At 47.0% G+C, this 23,994-nt stretch overlaps 1 pseudogene; it reads left to right on the top strand.

The window, feature by feature from the left end:
- The first annotated feature begins 15,690 nt into the window (after positions 1–15,690).
- LOC123120260 (uncharacterized) lies at positions 15,691–16,997 on the top strand (annotated as a pseudogene).
- The last annotated feature ends 6,997 nt before the right edge of the window (positions 16,998–23,994 follow it).

A 23,994-nucleotide genomic window follows, 5' to 3' on the forward strand; every position in this document is an offset into this window, starting at 1 on the left:
TGGCTTCGCTGGCAGTCCAAAAACGCTTCCTTCTAAGATGAGCAGAGTCATATGGGTTGTAATCTATGAAGAATACATGCTCGGAGAAGAAGTCATCAGCCTTGAATCTTTGCTTCTTTGAGAAAGGATCCTTTGGTTTGGGCTGAGGAGTGTCTGTCAATTGCATCACAACCTCAGGAATCGCAATCTCAGGATCCACAGGCTGAGGAATTTCAGTTCCTTCGTCAGTGGCAGCCTGGGTCTTCAATTCTTCAGCAACAATTTCATCAGCACTAGTGGCTGGAATCTCGTCATGAATAGACGGAGTGGTGCGAGGTTCTTTAGAGCCCATTTGAACTTCAGTGTGCACTGGGGACTGAGGAATTTGTTGCAATGGTGTGAACAAAGGAGGGTTGGGGTGCTGACTTTCCCAAAAGTCATCATTCATCAGTGGTGTAGTGCTTCCAATGTCCACGTCCTTATATTCTTTATTTAAGTCTTCAGTGCCTGCCTCTTCAGCTGTAAACAGAGGCACGGGCGATGAGACAACTGGAGTTGAAGGGATTGTGTCCACTTCAATTTCTTGATCAAACTGCTCTGACGAAGCAGCAGAAGGAACATCTTCATCGGATCTGCTGGGGATCACATAGTCTTCATCAAAAAGAACAAGTTCCTTTGATGGCATACTTGAGACTGGAACAACATTAATTGGATTCTCAAGAGAGCTTGTCAATTTCTTCATCTTCTTCGGAGCTGAAGATTCTGATGAAGTTGATGCTTTCCGTTTCTTCACAGCTGCACACTCCACGGCCTTGGTCTTCTTTGCATCTGATGCAGAAGGAAGAATTTGACTTGGTGTAGGTGCAGGAGGAGCAGAGGAAATTGGTTCATTTTCTTCAGGCACAACTGATGCAGTTGCCCAGGTACGGTCAGTTTCTTCAGGCACTGCGGATGAAGCTTCATCTGGCCTGACAAGTTCTTCACGCGCAACACTAGTGGTTGCCCTGGCAGTTTCATCAGCGGCTGGAATGCAGTCATCAGCCCTGGTACTAGTAGTTTCATCAGCAGCCTGATTTTCATCAGCGGTGCTGGCATATTCTTCAGTCGGCTGAGCAGATGCTTCAGCTTGAGGAGATTCATGTTGCGTTGGGGTTGCAACAGTGGTGAATCCTCCAGCCAACTTGACAAATCTGACCTTGGCTCCAAGCCAGTCAGTGCGATAGACATTGAATTCATCACTGAGTCCTTTGATCTCAGCTTGGATAGCGACGAGTTCATCAGTTGTCATGTTGACAACATTTTTCTTCAGCAAGCGCTCCTTTTTGTATTGTGCTTTCTTCAATTGCTTGGCCTTCTCATATTTCCATTTTTCTTCGCCTATGAAGGCGGTCAGCATGTGACTTTGGCCAGGAGTGAGCTTGAAGTCAGGCACAGGCGTGTTGGGATCCTTGTGCCAGAGATCAATGAATTCGAGGATCAACTTTGGATCCAAAAGCAGAGGTACATTTGTGCCTTTGGCTCTAGCGGCCCTTTGCTGCCTATCTCTGATGATTTCGGCAAGTTCCTCATCATCAGCTTCGACGTCATCAGACGGTACTTGGAAGGCGACCTGCTTCTTGTGAGGACTTGGTCGAGAACCTCGTCCAGCAGTGGCCTTAGTCTTCAGCGGAGTGGGGCCTGTTAAGGAATTTGGAGGAGCTGAAGAACTTGCAGAGGCTCCTAAGGCAATAGAGATGCCTGTTGTCCTTTGGCACGAGGCGAGATGCGCAGGTGCTGAGGATTTGGAAGGAGGAGCTGAGGACTTTGGCGGAGCTGGTGCAACTTGAGGGATTTGATGAGAAGGCTTTGCAGAACTGGGCCGTGAGGGCATTGCTGAGGAGCTTGGCCGTGAGGGCATAGAAGTTGAAGCACTGGGCTTGTGAGCAGGCTTCTTGGGCATAGCCTTCTTAGGCTTGCTAGCAGAGGCCTCAGCAGTGGCAGCAGCAGAATCTTCATTGAATTTCTTCACTGCCTCTTTAGCCATTTTGGCCAGTTTAGCTTGACGCTTGGCCCATTCCTTGGGAAATTCCTCACCTCTTCTGATGCTAAAGGGATCAGCAACTTGGCCAGGTGCCAATGGAGGTCTTGGGCATGGAGGGTGTACAACAAATTTCTTCATGTACTTGGGAGTGACATAGCGATATTCCCTCCATTCTCTGGCCCATCTCCTCTCTATCCTCTGAATGCGCACTTTATGCTCATTCTTCGTTTCATGAGGAGGAGTGCAGTACCCTGCATAGATGTCATCAGGAATCTCAAATGCATTATTGACTTCCAGCTTCTTTCCTCCCTTCTGAGGTTTCTTGCCATCGGCCATTTTCTTCACCTGAGGATGTTGAACTATTGAGTTCTCTGACGAGGTATGTTACTTTTCTTCGAGGAATGCTGCAAATGAGTTAAGTTGATGAGAACCTAGTGATTCAGCAGCGGACATGTGTACCTATGAACAGAGTATAGGTGCGAAGAATTTGGAGAGGTCATATGCGTTCTCAGAAGTTTTTGCAAAAAGAACAAGTTTGAGGAATTTGACCAGATGAGTCTTGAGGAATTTCACTAAGCGTTCTTTGACTTAGGTACCAGAATTGTACAGATTGAAAATCCACACAATTGAGGAATCTTGAAAAAAAATTGCTTAGGGAAACAGATCAAGAACAGATGTTACGAGAGGTGTTTAGTGTGTGAAGATTTGAAGAATAAACACCTTTTGAAGATTTTGTAGAAACCAACCAAATCAAAAAGGGTAGTAAAAGTAACTTTTAACTACCCTTGACGAAGAACACGACAAACTGTGAAGTGTAGATTTAGAAGCTCATCAGTTCGGATCTTCCACGCCCTAACTTGGCAGAGGAAGACAGCTACGGCGGCGGAGAGAAGAAATCCGTGGCCGGCGCGAGTACGACGGTGATGGCGTCGAGGCAGTGAAGCTCTTCCTCACCGGCAACGATGGAAGTAGCGGCGGCGCTATGTTTTGGGAGAGCTTGAGCGAAGGAGTGAAGTCGAGCGGAGTAAACACGAAGTAAGGAGGGGAGGGGTATTTATAGCCGAGGTGAAAAACCGCTCGCCCGAGGAAATTGGACGAACGTGCCCCTAACCCTTCTCATTCGCATGACATGTGTCACCCACGTACTGAGAGGTGGCGGTCGTGCGAGATCGTGGTGAATAGGATAATATATCATGGAATGTGGAATGATTTGAGCGGCAAAAACCGAAAATTTAGATATGAAAACTTTAATGTTTCGTTAGCAAATTCTTTAGCTGACAAGGACACGCTAAAGATTTTGAACGGGTTTCAAATAAAACGCATATGAAGAATTTGTGAACAGACTGGGTTGAGTTTAGCATAGACGGGGAAGGGTCCGATCACATTCACTTAGCAGAAAAGGCAACATGAAGAATTAGCAATAAGTGAATGCTGTAGAGGACATAAACTCATATATATATATATATATATATATATATATATAATAAACTCATATACATATATAGCCAATGAAGAACAACAACGGAAAGAGCGAAGACACTGAAAAAGTTGAAGAAATTGAACAACTGAGGAATTTCAAAAATGAAGAAAAACTCAAATTGAAGATTTTCAACTTTTGGTGGTGGCGTGACCCACCGTATAAGAATGATGATTTCAGACACCACGTACAATTGTCGTAGGGCTCTGAGAATCAAATTCTTCGTTAATTTCTTCACACTTAGAGTGTTAGTCTTCATTGATTGAAGAAAAACGTTTCTTCGTGTGTTGCACATCTAAGTCATCAATTTTGCATAAGTGTTAGGATGTCTGTCCTTTTCAAAGGACATTCGAAGATTCTAGGATATTTAGCTCACACCGCAACTTGCTAAATCTCTTCTCATCCAAGGGCTTTGTGAAGATATCGGCTAGCTGTTCTTAGTCTTCACATGCTCAATAGAGATGTCGCCCTTCAACACATGATCATGAAGAAAATGATGACGAATCTGGATGTGCTTTGTCTTCGAGTGCTGAACTGGGTTATGAGCAATCTTGATAGCACTCTCATTGTCACAGTAGAGAGGCACATTCTTCATGTTGACGCCATAGTCCTTGAGGGTTTGCTTCATCCATAGCAATTGGGCACAGCAAGAACCAGCAGCAATGTACTCAGCTTCAGCAGTAGACAGTGATACGCAGTTCTGTTTCTTCGAGGACCAACAGACCAAGGATCGCCCGAGGAAATGGCATGTGCCTGATGTTGACTTACTGTCCACACGATCACCAGCATAGTCAGAGTCTGAATATCCAATGAGATGAAAAGCCGAGCCCTTGGGATACCATAATCCAAGTGTTGGTGTGTGAGCTAGATATCGAAGAATAGGCTTCACAGCCTTATGGTATGATTCCTTCGGTGTAGCTTGAAAGCGGGCACGCATGCAAACACTAAGCATAATATCTGGCCTAGATGCACATAAATACAATAAAGAACCAATCATGGAGCGGTATACCTTTTGAGCGAAGTCAATACTATTTTCATCAGTGCATAGATGGCCATTTGTGGGCATAGGGATTTTGACGCCTTTGCAGTCTTGCATGCCGAATTTCCTTAGTACATCCTTGAGGTATTTCTCCTGAGATATGAATATGCCATTTCGCTGTTGACGAATTTGAAGACCTAAGAAGAATTTCAATTCTCCCATCATAGACATTTGATATTCTTCACTCATCATATAGGCAAATTCATCACTGTAACGTTGGTCAGTACAGCCAAAGATGATATCATCAACATATATTTGGCACACAAACAATTCACCATCATAAGATTTAGTGAAAAGAGTTGGGTCAAGTGAACCTGGTTTGAAGCCTTTCTTCATGAGGAATTCCTTCAAGGTATCATACCACGCCCGAGGGGCCTGCTTGAGGCCATAAAGGGCCTTATTGAGTCTGTAGTCTTGATCAGGATGCTTTGGATCTTCAAAACCTGGTGGTTGAGCAACATATACTTCTTCCTCAAGCTTACCATTGAGGAAAGCACTTTTCACATCCATTTGGTATAAGATGTTGTCATGATGGTTAGCATAAGCAAGTAATATGCGAATAGCCTCAAGTCTAGCAACAGGTGCAAAAGTTTCATCGAAATAAATTCCTTCAACCTGTGTGTAGCCTTGAGCTACAAGCCGTGCCTTATTCCTCACTAGAAGGACATTTTCATCTTGCTTGTTGCGGTAGATCCACTTTGTGCCAATGATATTGTGCTTGCGAGGGTCTGGACGTTTGACCAGTTCCCAGACATTGTTGAGTTCGAATTGATGTAATTCCTCTTGCATGGCTTGAATCCATTCAGGCTCCAGAAATGCTTCATCTACCTTAGTGGGCTCTGTGATAGAGATGAAAGCAAAGTGCCCACAAAAGTTAGACAAATGTGAAGCTTTTGAGCATGTGAGAGGACCTGGTGCGTTGATGTCACTGATGATTTTCTCAATCTGCACTTCATTTGCAATGTGAGGATGAGCGGGTTGTCGTCGAGGAATTTGATCAGCATTTTCTTCAGCACCATTTTCCTCAGGTGCATCAGCATGATGTTCTTCACGTTCTGGAATGACTTCTTCATCATATTCTTCGGTAGGAATGACATCCTCAGTGGCCTTGAACTTGATGGTTTCCTTAGGTGACTGTTCATCTAGCACAGGAGGTAGGTGCTCTCATTGCGAGCCATTAGTTTCATCGAACCGCACATCTACAGTTTCAACAACTTTGTGGTGAACGTTGTTGAAGACTCTGTAGGTGTGTGAGTCCTTTCCGTAACCAAGCATAAAACCTTCATGTGCTTTCGGTGCAAATTTAGAATTGTGATGAGGATCTCTAATCCAACATTTGGCACCGAAGACTTTGAAATAACTCACATTGGGTTTCTTGTCAGTGAGGAGTTCATAGGCAGTCTTTTTAAAGAATTTGTGAAGATATACCCTATTGATGATGTGACACGCAGTATCAATTGCCTCAATCCAGAAGTGACGAGGCGTCTTGTATTCATCAAGCATAGTACGAGCCATCTCAACAAGAGTAATGTTCTTGTGCTCCACGACGCCATTCTGCTGAGGAGTATAAGGAGGAGATAACTCATGAGTAATACCAAGTTCATCAAGATAGTGATCAAGACCAGTATTATTGAACTCAGTTCCATTGTAACTCCTGATGTGCTTAATCTTCACACCAAAGTTGGTTGAAGGCCTCGAAGAAAATCGTTTGAAGACTTCCTGCACTTCACGTTTGTAAGTGACAATATGCACCCATGTGTAACGAGAGTAATCATCAACAATAACAAAGCCATATAGAGATGCTTCATCTGTGAATGCAGAGTAATGGTTAGGACCAAAGAGATCCATGTGAAGCAAATCAGAAGGTCGAGTGGTAGTCATGATAGTCTTTGCTGGATGCTTGGCCTTGGTCATCTTTCCAGCTTCACAGGCTCCACACAAGTGATCCTTGTGGAATTTGACATTCTCAATGCCAATGACGTGCTTTTTCTTCATGAGCGTGTGCAAGTTCCTCATGCCAGCATGACCTAGTCGTCGATGCCATAGCCAGCCTTCTGAAGCTTTTGCAAGTAGACATATAGCTGGTTGTGGTCCTGTAGATAAATCAACAATATACAGATCTCCTCTCCTAAAGCCTTCAAAGACTTTGGAATTTCAGCTTCCATAATCACAACACAACGATTCTTGCCAAAGATAACAACCATATCAAGATCACAAAGCATTGAGACTGACATGAGGTTGAATCCTAAGGACTCAACAAGCATGACTTTGTCCATGTGTCGATCCTTTGAGATCGCAACCTTACCTAGACCCAATACCTTGCTTTTTCCTTTGTCAGCGTAGGTAATGTGCTTCAGATGCGATGGAGATAAGGGAGCATCCATCAATAGATTCTTGTCACCAGTCATGTGATTCGTACATCCACTATCGAGGACCCACTCAGTGGCTTTAGGTAGATCATCCTTGGCACCTTTTGCCATGAAGCAATAGGTGGGAGCGTAGTCCTCGTCGTCGTCAATAGCCTTGTTGCGGAAGCCATTCTCTTTAGTGTTGAAGATGGACTTGCTGACGAATGCAGTAGCGAGGGCTAGGCTCACCACACCAGATTCTGACTCCTCGGATGCCTCCTCTTCCTCATGTTCCTCAGACTCAGCCTCGGAGTCCATTTCTTTGCCAATGAATGCCCGAGCCTTCTTGGAGCTGCTCTTCTTGTGATATGAAGACTTCGAGGATTTTGATGATGAGGACTTTGAAGACTTCTTCTTCTTCTTAGAATCATCAGAACCGTAATCCTTTTATTTCTTCTTCTTTGATTCCTTTTCCCACTGAGGACAGTCTTGAATGTAGTGACCAAGTTTCTTGCATTTGTGGCATAGCCTCTTCTTGTAGTCACGGGATGAGGAATCATCACTTCTTGAGGATTTTCCAAAATGACCACGCCTTGAGAACTTCTGGAATTTCTTCACGAGCATTGCTAGCTCCTAGCTCAGTTCTTCAGGATCACCAAGGCTGCTACCAGAATCTTCATCTTCAGATTCAGACACTGCCTTGGCCTTCAGGGCACGTGATCTGCCATAGCTCGGACCATAGAGATCTCTCTTCTCAGCAAGCTGGAACTCATGAGTGTTTAGCCTTTCGAGGATATCAGCGGGATCGAGTGACTTGTAGTCTCCACGTTCTTGTATCATCAGTGCCAGAGTGTCAAATGAGGAATGAAGCGATCTCAGCAATTTCTTCACCACCTGATGGTCGGTGATATCAGTGGCACCAAGTGCTTGAAGCTCATTTGAGATGTCAGTGAGGCGATCGAAGGTTTTCTGAACATTTTCATTGTCGAGTCTTTTGAAGCGGTTGAAGAGATTGCGAAGAACGTCAACTCGAGAGTCACGCTGTGTTGAGACTCCTTCATTTACTTTGGACACCCTATCCAAGATAAGCTTAGTAGTTTCCAAAGCACTCACTCTGCCATACTGACCTTTACTCAGATGGCCACATATGATCTTTTTTGCTTGAGAATCGAGTTGCTTGAATCTCTTCACATCAGCAGCGCTCACAGAAGGTGTGACAGAGGGAACACCCTTTTCCACAACATACCAGAGATCGTTATCAATTGCCTCAAGATGCATTCGCATCTTATTCTTCCAGTAGGGGTAGTCCATCCCATCGAAGGTAGGACACCCAGCGGAGACCTTGATCATACCTGTGGTCGACATAACTAAAACTCCAGGCGGTTAAACCAAAATCACACGGAAAAAGGGAGTACCTTGCTCTGATACCAACTGAAAGTGCGTTAAGTCGACTAGAGGGGGTGAATAGGCAATTTTTATGAATTCTTCACTGAGGAATTTCTGAGTGAGGAAATCCCTAAGAGAAGAACTACTTGCAGCGGAATAAGTACTCAGATGTAAACATAACAGAACATAAGCATGGTCATCATGATGAAAAGAAAACACGCACAGAGTACAGAAAGCGTAAACACAGGATAAACAGGATGAAGACAAACAGACTGAAGAAATTGAACTAAGGAAATTGAGGAAGTCTCCAGTCAAGGTCTTCAAACAGATATGAACAAGCACACAACACAATAATGAGGAAATGAAAGAGTTGAGGAAATAGAACCAGTAGGCTTGGTGAAGACAATGATTTGGTAGACCAGTTCCAACTATTGTGATAGTTGTACGTCTGGTTGGAGCGGCTAGGTATTTAAACCTGAGGACACACAATCCCGGACACACAGTCCTCACCGTATTCTCCTTGAGCTAAGGTCACACAGACCTCGCCCAATCACTCGTGGTAAGTCTTCAGGTGACTTCCAAACCTTCACAAACTCGGTCACTCGGCGATCCACAGTTTCCTCTTGGATGCTCTAGACCATGACGCCTAACCGTCTGGAAGATGCACAGTCTTCAAAGGTAACAAGCGTCGGATCCACGCAGGATCAATCTCTTCAGTGATGCTCAATCACTTTGGGTTGTGGGTGTTTGGGTTTTGGGTTTTCCTCACTTGATGATTTTCGCTCAAAGTCCTCGGAGGATGGGATGCTCTCAAATGACAAGTGTCAGTTTCTCTCGGAGCAGCCAACCAGCTAGTGGTTGGAGGGGGCGGCTATATAGCCTAGGGAGCAGCCCAACATGATAAGACATAAATGCACTTCAATGATATGACCGTTAGGTGGGTAGATATTTTGGGACAACTGGCGCGTAGCACAGCAACGGTCGGAAATTTGACTATCAAATTCCTCAGGGCTATCATGTTCCTCACTCGTAGGCAATCCACACTAGCGAATTCCTAACTCCTCAGTCAGAACAAATTCCTCAGAGACCAGAAGAACTCCGTCTCTGTCACTAAAGAAATTGACTGAACTATATGAGATTTCCAATGGCTTCACTCGAAAGGATTGGTAGGTGTAGGATTTTGAGTTGAGCATCACTTCGAAATTTTTCCTTAGTATTTCCTCGACCCCCTTTAACAGTACGGTGTTTCCTATGACTCAAGAAAGAGAAAATTAAACTACGAAAACAAAAGTCTTCACGCTTCATGTTCCTCGCATGAATACCAAGTCTTCATGGTCACACCAATTTCTTCACTTTCAAAGTCTTCAGAAAGTCTTCAGAAATCCAAAGTCTTCAGTCGAAGAACTTCATTCTTAGGGGTCGACTTTCTCTGTAAATATCAAACTCCTCATAGACTTATAGACCTGTGTAAACTCACAAACATATTAGTTCCTTAACCTATAAGTCTTCAATACACCAAAATCACTAAGGGGCACTAGATGCACTTACATCATCGTTCCTGATTCGGCCTATTATGAATGAAACATGTTTGCAATGACAATTAGAGATTATAGTTACTCATGCCATGCTTAATTAGCTAGGAGTTTATAATGGTTTACCTTGCGTGCCAACATGCTTTCAAAATGGTTGTGATATGGTATGATAGGATGGTATCCTCCTTTGAATGATTTAAGTGGCTTGACTTGGCACATGTTCACGCATGTAGTTGAAACAAAATCAACATAGCCTCCACGATATTTATGTTCATGGTGATTTATATCCTACTCATGCTTGCACTCAATGTTGGTTAATCTCAATGCATGTTTATGACTGTTGTCACTCTCTAGTTGGTCGCTCCTCAATCTTTTGCTAGCCTTCACTTGTACTAAGTGGGAATACTACTTGTGCATCCACTTCCATAAACCCAAAGTTGTTCCATATGAGTCCACCATACCTTCCTATATGCGGTATTTACCTGCCGTTCCAAGTAAATTTGCATGTGCCAAAATCTAAACCTTTAAATAATAACCTGTTTTGTATGCCCGAATCGCTCATGTAGTGACTGGGGGCTGTCAGTATCTTCCATGCTAGGTGGGTTATTCTCGCGATGAGTGGACTCCGCTTGTCATTCATCAGAAAGTGGCTGGTATTCGGGATGCCCAGTTCCATGCTCAGATCAAATCAAAATATAACTTCGAACAAAACTCCCCCAGGACTGTTGTTAGTATGGATGGTACCCATTGTTTCGGACCAGCCGTGGAGTGTGCTTGTTGGTTGAGGGGGAATAAAAACTTTACCATTCTGTTTGGGAACCGCCTATAATGTATCTAGTATGGAAGATACCGAGATCTCTTGGTTGTTATGTTGACAATGAAAGCATACCGCTCCAAAAAGCTCGAGCTCTCGCACCTCTGCAAATCCCTACTTCCCTCTACAAAGGGTCTATCTATTTACTTTTATTGCTGAGTCATCATCCTCTTTTAAAAAGCACCAGTTAGAGAGCAGCACTGTCATTTGTATGCCTTGTTATTAATTGATATTGAGTATAACTATGACTGGATATCTTTTACCATGAATTACAATGTCTAGTCAGTCCTTGATCTTCAGGGCTGCTCTGCATTTATGTTTTGTGGTCTCATAAAGGGCTAGGAGATACCATTTTGTTATATCATATCATGATTGTTTTGAAAAAGTGTTATCATTTGAGATTTATTATTACTGCTCGCTAGTTGATTATGCCATTGATATGAGTAAATGTGAGACCTAAATGTTATTGTGAATATGGTTAGTTCATAATCTTTGCTGAAAACCTGAATGTTAGCTTTACATATTTGCAACAACAAGATCAAACAGAGTTTGTAAAAGTTTTTATTTATCAATTTCAGTTTGTCAACTGAATTGCTTGAGGACAAGCAATGGGTTGAGCTTGAGGGAGTTGATACGTCTCCATCGTATCTATTTTTCCAAACTCTTTTGCCCTTGTTTTGGACTCTAATTTGCATGATTTGAATAGAACTAACCCGGACTAATGTTGTTTTCAGCAGAATTGCCTTGGTGTTATTTTTGTGCAGAAATAAAATTTCTCGGGATGACCTAAAAATCCACGGAGAATATTTTTGGAATATATAAAAAATATTGGCGAAAGAATCAACCAGAGGGGACCCACCTGCTGTCCACAAGGGTGGAGGGCGCGCACACCCCCCTAGGGCGCGCCCCTGCCTTGTGGGTCCCCTGAACCTCCATCGACCTCAACTCCAACTCCATATATTCACGTTCGGGGAGAAAAATCAGATAGAAGGATTCATCACGTTTTACGATACGGAGCCGCCGCCACCTCCTGTTCTTCATCGGGAGGTCAGATTTGGAGTCCGTTCGAGGCTCCGGAGAGGGGAAATTGATGCCATCGTTATCATCAACCATCCTCCATCACCAATTTCATGACGCTCACTGCCGTGTGTGAGTAATTCCATCGTAGGCTTGCTGGACGGTGATGGGTTGGATGAGATTTATCATGTAATCGAGTTAGTTTTGTTAGGGTTTGATCCCTAGTATCCACTATGTTCTGAGATTGATGTTGCTATGGCTTTGCTATGCTTAATGCTTGTCACTAGCGCCCGAGTGCCATGATTTCAGATATGAACCTATTATGTTTTCATGAATATATTTGTGTTCTTGATCCTATCTTGCAAGTTGTAGACACCTATTACGAGTTATGATCCGCATACCCCAAGGTGACAATAATTGGGATTCTTTTCGGTGATTACCGTAGTTTGAGGAGTTCATGTATTCACTAAGTGCTAATGCGTTGGTCCGGTTCTTTATTAAAAGGAGGCCTTAATATCCCTTAGTTTCTATTAGGACCCCGCTGCCACAGGAGGGTAGGACAAAAGATGTCATGCAAGTTCTTTTCCATAAGCATGTATGACTATATTCGGAATACATGCCTACATTATATTGATGAACTAGAGCTAGTTCTGTGTTACCCTAGGTTATAATTGTTGCATGATGAATGACATCTGACATAATTATCCATCATTGATCCATTGCCCATGAGCTTTTCACATATTGATCTTTGCTATGTTACTTTGCCGCTGTCATTGTTACAATTGCTACAAAACTGCTACTGTTATTTTTGCCATTGTTACCGTTACTTCCATACTACTTTGCTACTAAATACTTTGCTGCAGATATTAAGTCTTTCGGGTGTGGTTGAATTGATAACTCAGCTGCTAATACTTGAGAATATTCTTTGGCTCCCCTTGTGTCGAATCAATAAATTTGGGTTAAATACTCTACCCTCGAAAACTGTTGTGATCCCCTATACTTGTGGGTTATCACTTACCTAGTTGGAGGCACCGGCGAGAGGCATAACAACAGACCGAGAAAGGGCCTCCCCATAAAGGCAAATGTGATTGCACTTGGAAGCTCGATTCGGTAGCACCATGACTCGATCAACAGCATGTTCAAGTTGAATTATTATCAAGTTTCAACTTGCAAATAAATATTTCCGAGCCATAGTATGCCATGAAAATGCAACGATAGTCATATGCACCATTTCAACATAATGCCGGTATTAATCTACTCATGCTTATGATCACATTACCCTACTGCATAATCTTAACCAAACAACTCAAATACCACTAAAAACATAACAAGCATAGCATGAATATAAAACTAGAACATGTGAGATTATTTAATTAACTATATGCATTATATGAGACCATATTCAAGTAAAAAATCATAGTCATTGAAATGTCACTCTTGCAAATATTTGTGATGGCTGCCTTAGTGCAGAGGTGGGTCACGATCCTCCTGATTCTCCTCAAGGCAGCAAGTTCCTTCTGAAAACAATTAAAATAACAAAAAGAAAATGTCACCAAACACATTTAAATGCACCAGAAAATATCTACAGCAAGAAAAAATCTCAACTTTTTCATGCTGATAGAGGAGTTCAAGACAAAACCAATGAAAAAAATCAACTGATTTGGACTTATAGAATAAAAGTTAAAGCTGGTCAAAGTTGGTCAAATTTCTGAATTAAAATTGATTTTTGAATAAACAGAGAGGGGGTGGCGTGGAAGGCGTATTTGAGGAATACGCTTCCACTTATACCGCTTCGGTGGATGAACAGAGAGGCTGACGGGTGGGACCCGCCATTAGGGTTGAGAGAGAGAGAGAAGCCGGGGACAGCGGCTCGGTCGCCGGTGGTTCCCCGGCGAGGAGGCCACGGCTGCCGCCGATGAGTGGATGGATGGACGTAGCACTGCACAGCGAACACGCACGTACCCGTAGCTTGGTCGGAGGTTGACGGATAGCGTCCCGATGATCTTCTCCAGAGGCGGTGGCAAAGGGGGGCTCGTCGGAGTTGGGGATTCAGACGAGGCAGAGGCGCTACAGCAGCTCCAGCAGCACGGGCACGACCAGGAGAACACCACGAGCACGTCGGAGGGGTTGGAATAAGTCGAGGAGCGCCAGAGGAACCAGAACACCGAGAGGGGATCGGCGGCGAACTCCAGTGCAGAACGGCGGTCAGAGGCCCGCCTGGCCTGGCTGCGGTCTTCTACGTGCAGATTTGTGGTCAGTCGAGGTGGGTGGTGTGGCCAGAGAAGCTCAAGAGGGGCACTATATATAGGCGCGGCTGAGGAGGGGTTCGAGATCGCCGGAGAAGGCTCTGGAGCGGCGAGCAGCGACGAACGGGGCTTAGAGTGGATGGGAGAGGTCGGGGAGCTCACGCGGCCATAGTAGAGGCAAGGAGCCAAGCACAGGGCGCGGGGGGGAGACGGCACGAGTGCACGGGCCCACTATGCTCACTGCCCCGCCGTGTTCGTATCGGCAGCAGCTGTCGCCAACGTTGGGAAGCTCCAGCGAGTGGTCAGGGGGACGAGATGAGATAGAGGAAGATGAATGACACGCTAGAATGGCCGGAGGCGAGCGCACGAGCCGAACAGAGAAGCTATCGGCACTCAGAGCGCGTCGAACACCAGCCTGGCATGTTGGATTCACACGGTCACCGCGTGCACTGGTGCAACGCGGTGCGCCCGTGGAGTTAATCATGTCTGGTGGCTTGTTCTTGCAAGGTTTAGTCACCATGTGGTGTTAGATCAAAGCCAGGTCGACAGGAATAAACTTGAGCTCCTTGGCAAGTTTCTGGACAAAAACTTGTGAGGTCATTTCAGAGAATTCTAGAGAGAGTTAGGAGCTAAAACTTGGGGGTTAATGGTTAGTTAGGAAGGTCATCAAGTCATAAAAATTTCAGCTCAAGGAGATCAGCCAAAAATATACTTCCTTCACAAAGTACCATTTCTGGCCAGAATGGAAATGATTTTCTACAGCAAAAATACTCCTCATAACCATAGGATGATGAGGCATGGTCCAAAGAATATTTGAGAATTTTCTCAGATTTTTTTAAGCAAGAAAAATGGGTGTTGCTTTGGAGCAGAAGAGAGAATCATTCATTTTCAGAGAGAAAATGAATATTTTGCTTTCGAGAAAAATATTCCCAAGGCAATGGTTTGAGATATCAGAGAGCAATAGATGTTTTTGGGAGTGAGAGGAGTCACTTGGGTGAAAACCAAAAGAATGCCCAAGTGTTAAGTCCAAATGAGTTAATTCAAAAACTCAGTTTCAAACCAAATTTGCAATAAACTCCAGAGAAAGAAAAATGGCAAAAACCAGGGTCTCACAAGACGTATCAGGGACCTACGGGAGATAGAGTTGGGGAGATGGGGCAAAGCTTTTACTATTGAAACAGCCCACATGACTCGCAACGAACGGCCCACATGGTGACGATCGAGCGCGTTGGTGGTCCCATGTTGAGCGTTGGCCAAAATTAAAGTATCCATGCCACCCTAGTGCTATATGAGAAAATATTCTAGTTCTTTGTTGGAAGCAATCTGTAATTTCTGGAAAGCACTAATCTTTTGTGCAACCTTCGTTCCAAAGATTTATTCAGATACAGATGTATGTAACACTAAAACGTGTCTAGATACATCCGTATTTAGACAAATGTGAGTCAACTAATTCGGGATTTTGGGAGTATATTTCTATTTCAAGCAATCACGACTTACCAAAAACAAAAGAAAAAAAATAGGAAGCAATCACGACTTACCAAGGAAAACAAAATTTGAGTATTTTACGTGATTTCTGGAACCATTAATTAAATTTGTATTGATTTGGTGGAAGCAAATCATGACTTACCAAAAATAGCAGATAATCCAGCTGTTACCGCAATTTTCTCGAAGCAGTTTTCTGCTTGCACGTTTCTGTGGCTCGGCCGGATGCTTTAAAAGATTTCCATCGTAAGCTAGGGCACACAACTTCTTTCTTTCTTTGCTTGTGTGAGCAAAAGCCCCATGTTATTTGTTTAGAAATTCCCCAACCTCGCCGAAATCCTAGCCCCACCATGCCGCCAGGCCCGAGATGGGCGGACCTGCTACCGGAGCTTGTCTGCCGCATCGCCGACGGCCTTGACGACCTCAAGTGCTACGCAAGTGCGCGGGGCGTTTGCAAGACATGGCGTCGCACGCTCGTGCCACCATCACCGTTGCTGCTCGTTGACCACGACGACGACCCTGCCAAGCGTTGCACCGCCGCTGCCATCAAGCGCCGTACTACTACGGCCTCAATCCTCGCGCGTCGCTCCTTCGAGCTCAACGCCATCCCTTCGGGCCAGCTCTGCCCTGCGGCGCGTCGCTCCTTCCAGCTCATCACCATCCCGTCAGTCAGGACCTGTCTCGGCTGCTGTAGCGGATGGCTCGCCCTCTCCGTCTGCATCGACGATATTTGTAGCCTGCTCAGCCTCTTCCACCCCATCACAGCCGCCGAGATCCTCCTACCCCCGCTTGTCTATGACAGCCGCCTCGTCTCCAAGATCGTCTTCGCGCCCAACCCTGCCACTGACGACTTCATGGCCGCTGTGATCTGTGACATCAATAGGGTTGCCTACGTCACCGCAGGGGCCAGGAGGTGGGCCGTCCTCGACCCCATTCGCCTCACCATTGGAGACCAGATCGCCGACCTCCTCTACCATGTAAATGGTAGGGTCTACTGCCTCACTCGGTTTGGAGACGTCCATGTGCTCCTCTTGCCGCAGCGTTGCCGCCGGGAACCTATCATCCTCGAGGGCCCCACATCAATATATCCTGCGGTGCATAATAGACAAATCATCCAGATGCATGGGATAGGACCGGATCTAAATGCGCCGGCCACCATTGAGACGTTGTTCTCGTCTGTGGGAAGCAACCTATCATTCGATGACGCCACCGGTTTCGCCCCGCCATACAACACAATCTCGAATTTCACTAGTGTCAAGAACCTAGTGTTCTGCAATGGTAACCTGTACAAATCTGGAGGAATGCGTCCTGCACGGTTACTTTGCAGCTGCCAGAAGGGGGTCGATGCCGTGTAGCACATGATGAAATATTTGTTCTGAGGTATGACCCCCAGCGCCGACCATGTTGGGACGTTGTGGCCGACTTAGGGGGATACTCAGTGTTTATTGGGAGGAACAATTCAGTGTCGATATATGCGGAAGGCGTGCCGGGACTGAAGGGTGATTGTGTGTACTGGATTGGTGGGAGGGGTAGGGATCAGGGCATGGTCTTTGACATGAAGGCTGGCAGGTCAACACCTTGCACTCCCCTCGTGGATGGTGTTCTTCTGGGGTCTCCACAAAGCACAATCTGCTGGTACTTTCTAAGCGACGAATGAAAGAAGAGTTTACCTGACCCGAGCAAGGAACCGGGGTGAATCTGGACAAAAGTGATGCGTCGCCGGCCACATAGTGATGAGGACTGCCAACCACCTTGGTGAAAGTTATGCTATACAATCAGTAAAGGGTTTTGTTCGTGTTTTTGTATACTACATTTGAACTTGATATAATTCCTGTGGCACCGTCGGTAAAGGGTTTTGTTCATGTTTTTGTATACTACATTTGAACTTAATTTAATTCATGTGGCACCGTCGGCCTGTCATTTTGATTCACTATTCCCTGCATTTGTAGTAAAGTATCCAGTTGATATTTAGGTGGTTGCTCATTCAGTTCATTTTGTTTTAGTTCTCTAACATTATTTCATGGTAGATTTACATCATGTAGTCGTTAATGGAGACTATTTTTGAGGAAGACAAACTATTCTTTTGCGTTTCCACCATCTCATCGTGGCTAAGTGAATATTGGTGGGATGCAGCCTGAATTATGAATATGACAAGTGTGGATAGAGAACCCACTAGTATATTACTAGTTAAATTCTCGTGTGTTGCCACACGCCAACAAATGAAACTATAACGAGCCTCTCGGATTTAGCTCTTCGGTCATCATGTCGCTTTGCTATGTTATCACTCCACTTCAATTCCTCTTTAGTTTTCTTTCACAAATTTCGGATGGTTTGCAGCATTCGCCACTCCCACCTCAAAGATATGACAAATTCAGTGGTTTCTCAAAACAATTTTTCAATGTTATACATCAAAAATACCAAAGTCTTCTCGTTTTCCCTTTTTAGCATTGCATGAGAGCTGATAGTTCCAGATGTACAAACGCACCTACCAAATGATTGAAATCACACATACAAAATAATAGCCTAAGGCCTCGTTTGGATGTCTGTTTTGAGGCCTGTTGAGGATATAGACCTTAGAGTCACCCGCCAGGAGGGGCCGGGTTACTCATAATGGTCATCGCCAGAAGCCCGGCTCCAAGCTTAAAGACGGTGGGCCAAAGCTGGGCTTAAGACCCTGATATGGCTTAAGGCCCGTAGTTACAACCATCATTATGGTAGAACTTGTAGTGTAAGGCAAGAATAGTTGAGAGTCCGAGCCGGACACTCTTATGAGCCGGCCGGGACTCTGAGAGCTGCTGGGCGTCAGCCTCCCTATATAAAGGGACGACCCGGCAGCGGTTTAGGGACAAGAAAGATCTCATCGAGAGCCAGGCATAGCAGTTAAGCTCCCTGGTCATCGAAACCCTAATCAATACCACCTCAACCGGACGTAGGCTTTTACCTTCACCGTAAGGGGCCGAACCAGTATAAACCCTCGTGTTCCTTGTCCCGTTAACCCCTTCAAGCTTCCTAGCGGCGATGGCTGCACGACTAAGTCCTAGCTTGAGGACATCTGCTGTGACAATTCCACGACAGTTGGCGCCCACCGTGGGGCCAGCGCACGGTGGATTTGAGTTCTTGAAGGGCAGCTTCGAAGGGCTCAAGGGATACGTTGTGGGCCGGATGACCAAGAGTCGTCGCGGCAAGCTCTACATCGACGATGCAAGCTGGGGCCCCGACGCCGGCTCAATTGAGTACGGATACCGGGTCCCCTTCAGCGGAATTCATGTTTTCATTGGCAAGATTGGCGAGCCGGGCCCTGAGCCGGATTTCTGCGCCGATCTCATCGAGACGGCTCAGCGCGCACGACCCGCCCGGGCCCTGCCTGCCTTAAAGCATGCTTTTGTGGGATGTATCCATGGAGGGCTCTCTGATAGATCTGGATCTGGTGATGAGACGGCCGCCGGCTCTGATGGCGAATCGTCCACAGATGAGTCAAACTCGTTGGATCAACTTCAAGATGGCAGGCTCATGGGTTGTTCCGATGGTGACAGTATTCCGGACCCGTTTGAGCCGCCGAGTCGGGTTGGAATCTTCATGGCCGGTGCGCAGCCTGTCCAGAACCCTGCTGCTGGGGCGGGAAACCCGGCGCCCTCGCCGGCTCAGGTGCTGATGGATCTCACGGACAAGATGACGGCTCTGCTGACCGCCGCGGTTGACCCGGCGGACCAAGCTCAGCATGACGCGGAGGTGGCGCAGTTAAAGTTAGATCTAGTGAAAGCCAAGGAAGATCTGGCAGCGGAAGGGATCAGGATGGCTGCGGAGAGGGCGGCTCTCGACGCCCAGACTCAGTTGATTCAGGCGCAGTCCTTCCGGCTCACGATGGATCAGAACGCGTCTAATGAGGTCATGAGAAGGAGGCATCAGAAGGCCCAATCTCGACTCCCTCCGGTCTACGATCCTCGAAACCTCTTCAACACGCCAGGTGCAGGGTCCAGTAACCCACCAGGGATCATAGTGCCCGGGTCTGGGACCCCTGTTCAGCCACAAGTGATGGGGCCTCCCCGGGTGAGCCCTGCCCCGCCTCAGTATGTGCCAATACCACCGGGTCATTATGCTAACCCGCTGGAGAACATGGTCGCCGCAGCAGCGCGGCTGGCGGCCCTCCCAATTGACGGCGACTCTCCAACGGCTATTGAAACCCGCCGGGTCAGGGAACTCCTTCAGACAGCACTGGCGCAGCAAGAGGCGTACTCTTACAGCCGGGACAGGATCCACTCGACCCCTCATCCAGGCCGGAGCCCGAGTTATAGCAGACACATGGTCTCAGCGACTGGCTCAAGTAATGTCCGGCGCCATGACCCGCCCCCTGGCCATGGCCCGGCTCATAACGGAGCCTTTCATGCAGCAGACCAAGACAGAGCGCGGCAAGAGGCGGAGCAGGTGCCTCAGTTGACGGCTTACCAGACTCCCCCGGCTTATCCGACGACTTCCGTCGACGTGGGTATCCCTACCAGGACTGGAGGTGTCCCTTGTTTAGTGCCAGCTCTCCGCAATGAGCGTCTACCCAAGGACTTCAAAGGCCCTAGGAAGGTGCCTAATTACACGGCTGACTTACAACCCGCAGCCTGGATCGAGAGTTACGAGATGGCCATGGAACTGCTGGAAGTCAGTGAAGCGGCAATGGCCAAGTACTTCACCATGATGCTAGATGGGACCGCCTGCACTTGGTTGAAAGGGCTACCGCCAAATTCCATTGGATCTTGGGCTGAGCTGAAGGCCCGGTTCATACAAAACTTCAAAGACACCTGTAGGCAGTCTATGTCAATAGTAGATTTGACTAACTGTAAACAGCAGGAGGGTGAGTCTTCGACACATTGGGTTCGCCGGGTCAAAGAGATCATACATTCATCGGATAAGATGGATGCCGACTCTGCGGTCTTGATGTTGGAGCAAAATTGTCGTTTTCTGCCCCTGAAGATGAAACTCGGGCGGCTTAAGCGCGACTGCAATGACATGGGTACGCTGATGGCGGCTCTCGTCAAGTACGCCGATTCTGATGGTACCAAGGACCCCGCTTCAGATGATGAAAGGACAGGGAAGGGAAAGAAGAACGGCAATGGCAAGGGTTCTCAGCATAACCCGGGGAGCCAAGGAGGTGGCAAGCGCAAGGCCGACAGCAGCCTAGAGTTCGTGGCCAACGCCAGCTCACAGGGTAATAACCAGCGACGCAAGGGGAGGCCACCTCCCCGAGCCGGCTGGTCAAGCCCGACGCTGGAACAGCTGTTGAATGAGCCCTGTCCGAGGCATGGCTCTAGAGAGAAGCCAGCTACCCATCTGTAGAAGGATTGTGCAATCATGAAGGCCTTTAAGAATTCCAGCGCCTTTAACGACAACAATGGCCCGGGCGGTGGCTCAGGCGCCGGCGGCTTTCATGGCCCGAGCGGCGGCTCAAATTCCAATCCTCAGAACGGTCAAGGGGGCTTTAATCAACAGTCTGGCCAGGGTCATCAACAGCAGCAGGGGGGTTATCAGACCAATCCAAAGCAGCTTAGCGGTGGACAGTATCATGTATTTACCACCAGTCTGTGTAAGCGAGATTAGAAGCTTCATAAGAGGGCTGTAAATGCTATTGAGCCGGCGGTTCCACGATATTTACGGTGGTCTGAGCAGCCTATAGTATGGAGTAGGGAGGATCACCCTCCCCGGGTGGATAATCCGGGTCACTTGGCCTTGGTAGTGGCTCCTCAGGTGGGAGGATATAAGTTCACTAAGGTTCTCATGGATGGAGGCAGCAGCATCAACATCCTCTATTATGAGACTTTCCGTCGTATGGGATTGATTGATAAGAACCTCAGCCAGTCAAACACTATTTTCCATGGTGTGGTACCTGGTAAGTCGGCTTATCCAGTCGGCAAGATCGAGTTGGAAGTGGCCTTTGGAGACGAGCACAACTACAGGGTGGAAAAATTGACCTTTGAGGTGGTCAAGATAAGAAGCCCGTATCATGCCATATTTGGGCGGCCGGCTTACGCCAAGTTCATGGAACGGCCATGTTACATGTATCTGCAGCTCAAGATGCCGGGTCTCAATGGGACCATTACGGTTCATGGCAGCCGGAAGGTAGCCTTGGAGTGTGAGGAAGGCGATGCAGCTTATGCAGAATCTGTTTGTGCAACAGAGGAGTTAAAATTTTACAAGGACAATGTTGACCCAACAGATATGACCTCTCTGAAAAAGCCGACTACGGAGCACGAGCCGGCAATGAAATTTAAGTCGGCTGAGGAGACTAAACTTGTTGATTTCGTTCCAGGTGATTCATCTCAGCAGTTTAGCATCAGTGCCAATCTGGATCCAAAATAGGAAAGCGCGCTCATCGAGTTCATCCGTGAGAATAGGGACATTTTTGCATGGAAACCTTCTGACATGCCAGGTGTACCTAGAGAACTCGCTGAGCACACTCTCAATGTTGATCCGAAATTTAAGCCGGTCAGGCAATTCCTTCGGCGGTTTAATGAAGAGAGGCGGAAAGCTATTGGTGAAGAGCTGGCCCGGCTCTTGGCGGCCGGGTTTATTGTTGAAGTCTTTCACCCAGAGTGGTTAGCTAACCCGGTGCTCGTGCTCAAGAAGAACGGCACTTGGCGGATGTGTGTGGACTACACGGACTTAAACAAAGCGTGTCCGGCTGATCCTTTTGCCCTTCCCCGTATTGATCAAATTATTGATGCTACGGCAGGTTGTGAGCGCTTAAGTTTCTTGGATGCTTATTCCGGATATCATAAGATTAAAATGGCAGTTAAGGACCAGGAGAAGACGGCGTTCATCACTCCCTTTGGAGCCTTCTGCTATGTGTCCATGCCCTTTGGACTCAAGAGTGCACATGCGACTTATCAGCGCTGCGTGCAGAACTGTCTTCATAACCAGATTGGGCGCAATGTTCATGCTTATGTGGATGATATTGTGGTTAAATCCAGGAAGGAGGAAACCCTGATAGATGATCTGAGGGAAACCTTTGATAATCTCCGGGTCTACAAGATGATGCTTAACCCGGCCAAGTGTGTTTTTGGTGTTCCTGCAGGCAAGCTCTTGGGTTTCTTGGTTTCTGACAGAGGCATTGAAGCTAACCCGGAGAAGATCAAGGCCATCACCTCCCTGGCTAAGCCGGCGTGTATAAACGACGTCCAGCGCCTGGCGGGTCGCATTGCTGCTTTAAGCCGTTTTATAAGCCGTTTGGGGGAGAAGGCTATGCCATTATATCAGTTGATGAAGAAAACTGATGACTTTGTCTGGAATGATGCAGCCAATACTGCTTTTGAGGATTTGAAGAGACAGCTGGCCGAGCCCCCAGTCCTTGCTGCTCCGGTTGACAAGGAGCCTTTATTGCTGTATGTGGCTGCTAACACACGAGCCGTCAGTGTGGCCGTGGTGGTGGAGCGCAAGGAAGAGGGTAAGGAGCATCCGGTTCAGCGGCCGGTTTATTATGTCAGCGAAGTACTCATTGAGTCCAAGCAGCGGTATCCGCATTGGCAGAAGCTTGTTTACGGTGTGTTCATGGCAAGCCGGAAGCTTAAGCATTATTTCCAGGGTCACCCCATCACTGTGGTCAGTTCTGCCCCCCTTGGAGATATCATTCAGAACAGAGAGGCCACAGGGAGAGTGGCTAAGTGGGCTATAGAGCTCAGACCCCATAGTCTGAAATATGTGCCACGCACTGCTGTTAAATCTCAGGCCTTGGTGGATTTCATCAATGATTGGACAGAGCTACAAGTGCCCGAACAAAAGCCGGATAACACATATTGGACTATTCACTTCGATGGGTCCAGGCAATTGGAGGGCTCGGGGGCTGGAGTCGTATTGGCTTCCCCTAAAGGTGATAAGTTCCATTATGTGCTACAATTGATGTTTCCTTGCACCAACAATGTAGCAGAGTACGAGGCCTTGCTCCACGGTCTTCGGATGGCTAAGGAGATGAGCTTGAGCCGGGTAAGGTGCTTCGGCGACTCAGACTTGGTGGCTCAACAAGTGTCAGGAAAGTGGGACTCCAAGGACCCTCTCATGGCGGCTTATCGCCGCGAAGTTGATGCCATTGCTGGGCACTTTCAGGGTTACCAAGTAGAGCACATCGATCGCAGGAAGAACGAGGCGGCTGATGCTTTAAGCCGGCTGGGCTCTCAGCGAAAACCGGTGCCACCCAATACTTTCCTGGACATCTTGCATAACCCTTCTGTTAAGTTGCCCACAGAGGAAGACTTGGCTGTCCCTGACCCGGAGGCACGACTGGTGGCGGCTCTCCACATCATACCGGACTGGACAGTGCCCTATTTGGCTTACATGACCCGGGGAGATTTGCCTGAGGATGAAACTTTGGCCAGACAAATAACCCGGCGGTCTAAGTCAATGGTTGTCATCAATGGTGAGTTGCATCGCCGCAGTGTTACGGGAGCGTTCCAGCGTTGTGTCTCCCCTGAGGAAGGCCAAGAGATCTTGCGCGAGATTCATGAAGGGGATTGTGGCCATCACGCCGGCTCAAAGTCTCTTGTGGCCAAGGCCTTTCGTCATGGTTTTTATTGGCTGACGGCTCATGCTGATGCGGAGGACTTGGTCAGTAAATGTGATGGTTGCCAAAGGTTCTCGCGACGGGCTCATGTGCCGGCTCAGGAGCTGAGGATGATCCC

Source organism: Triticum aestivum, chromosome 5D (assembly GCF_018294505.1).
Source record: "Triticum aestivum cultivar Chinese Spring chromosome 5D, IWGSC CS RefSeq v2.1, whole genome shotgun sequence".
NCBI classification, from domain to species: domain Eukaryota; kingdom Viridiplantae; phylum Streptophyta; class Magnoliopsida; order Poales; family Poaceae; genus Triticum; species Triticum aestivum.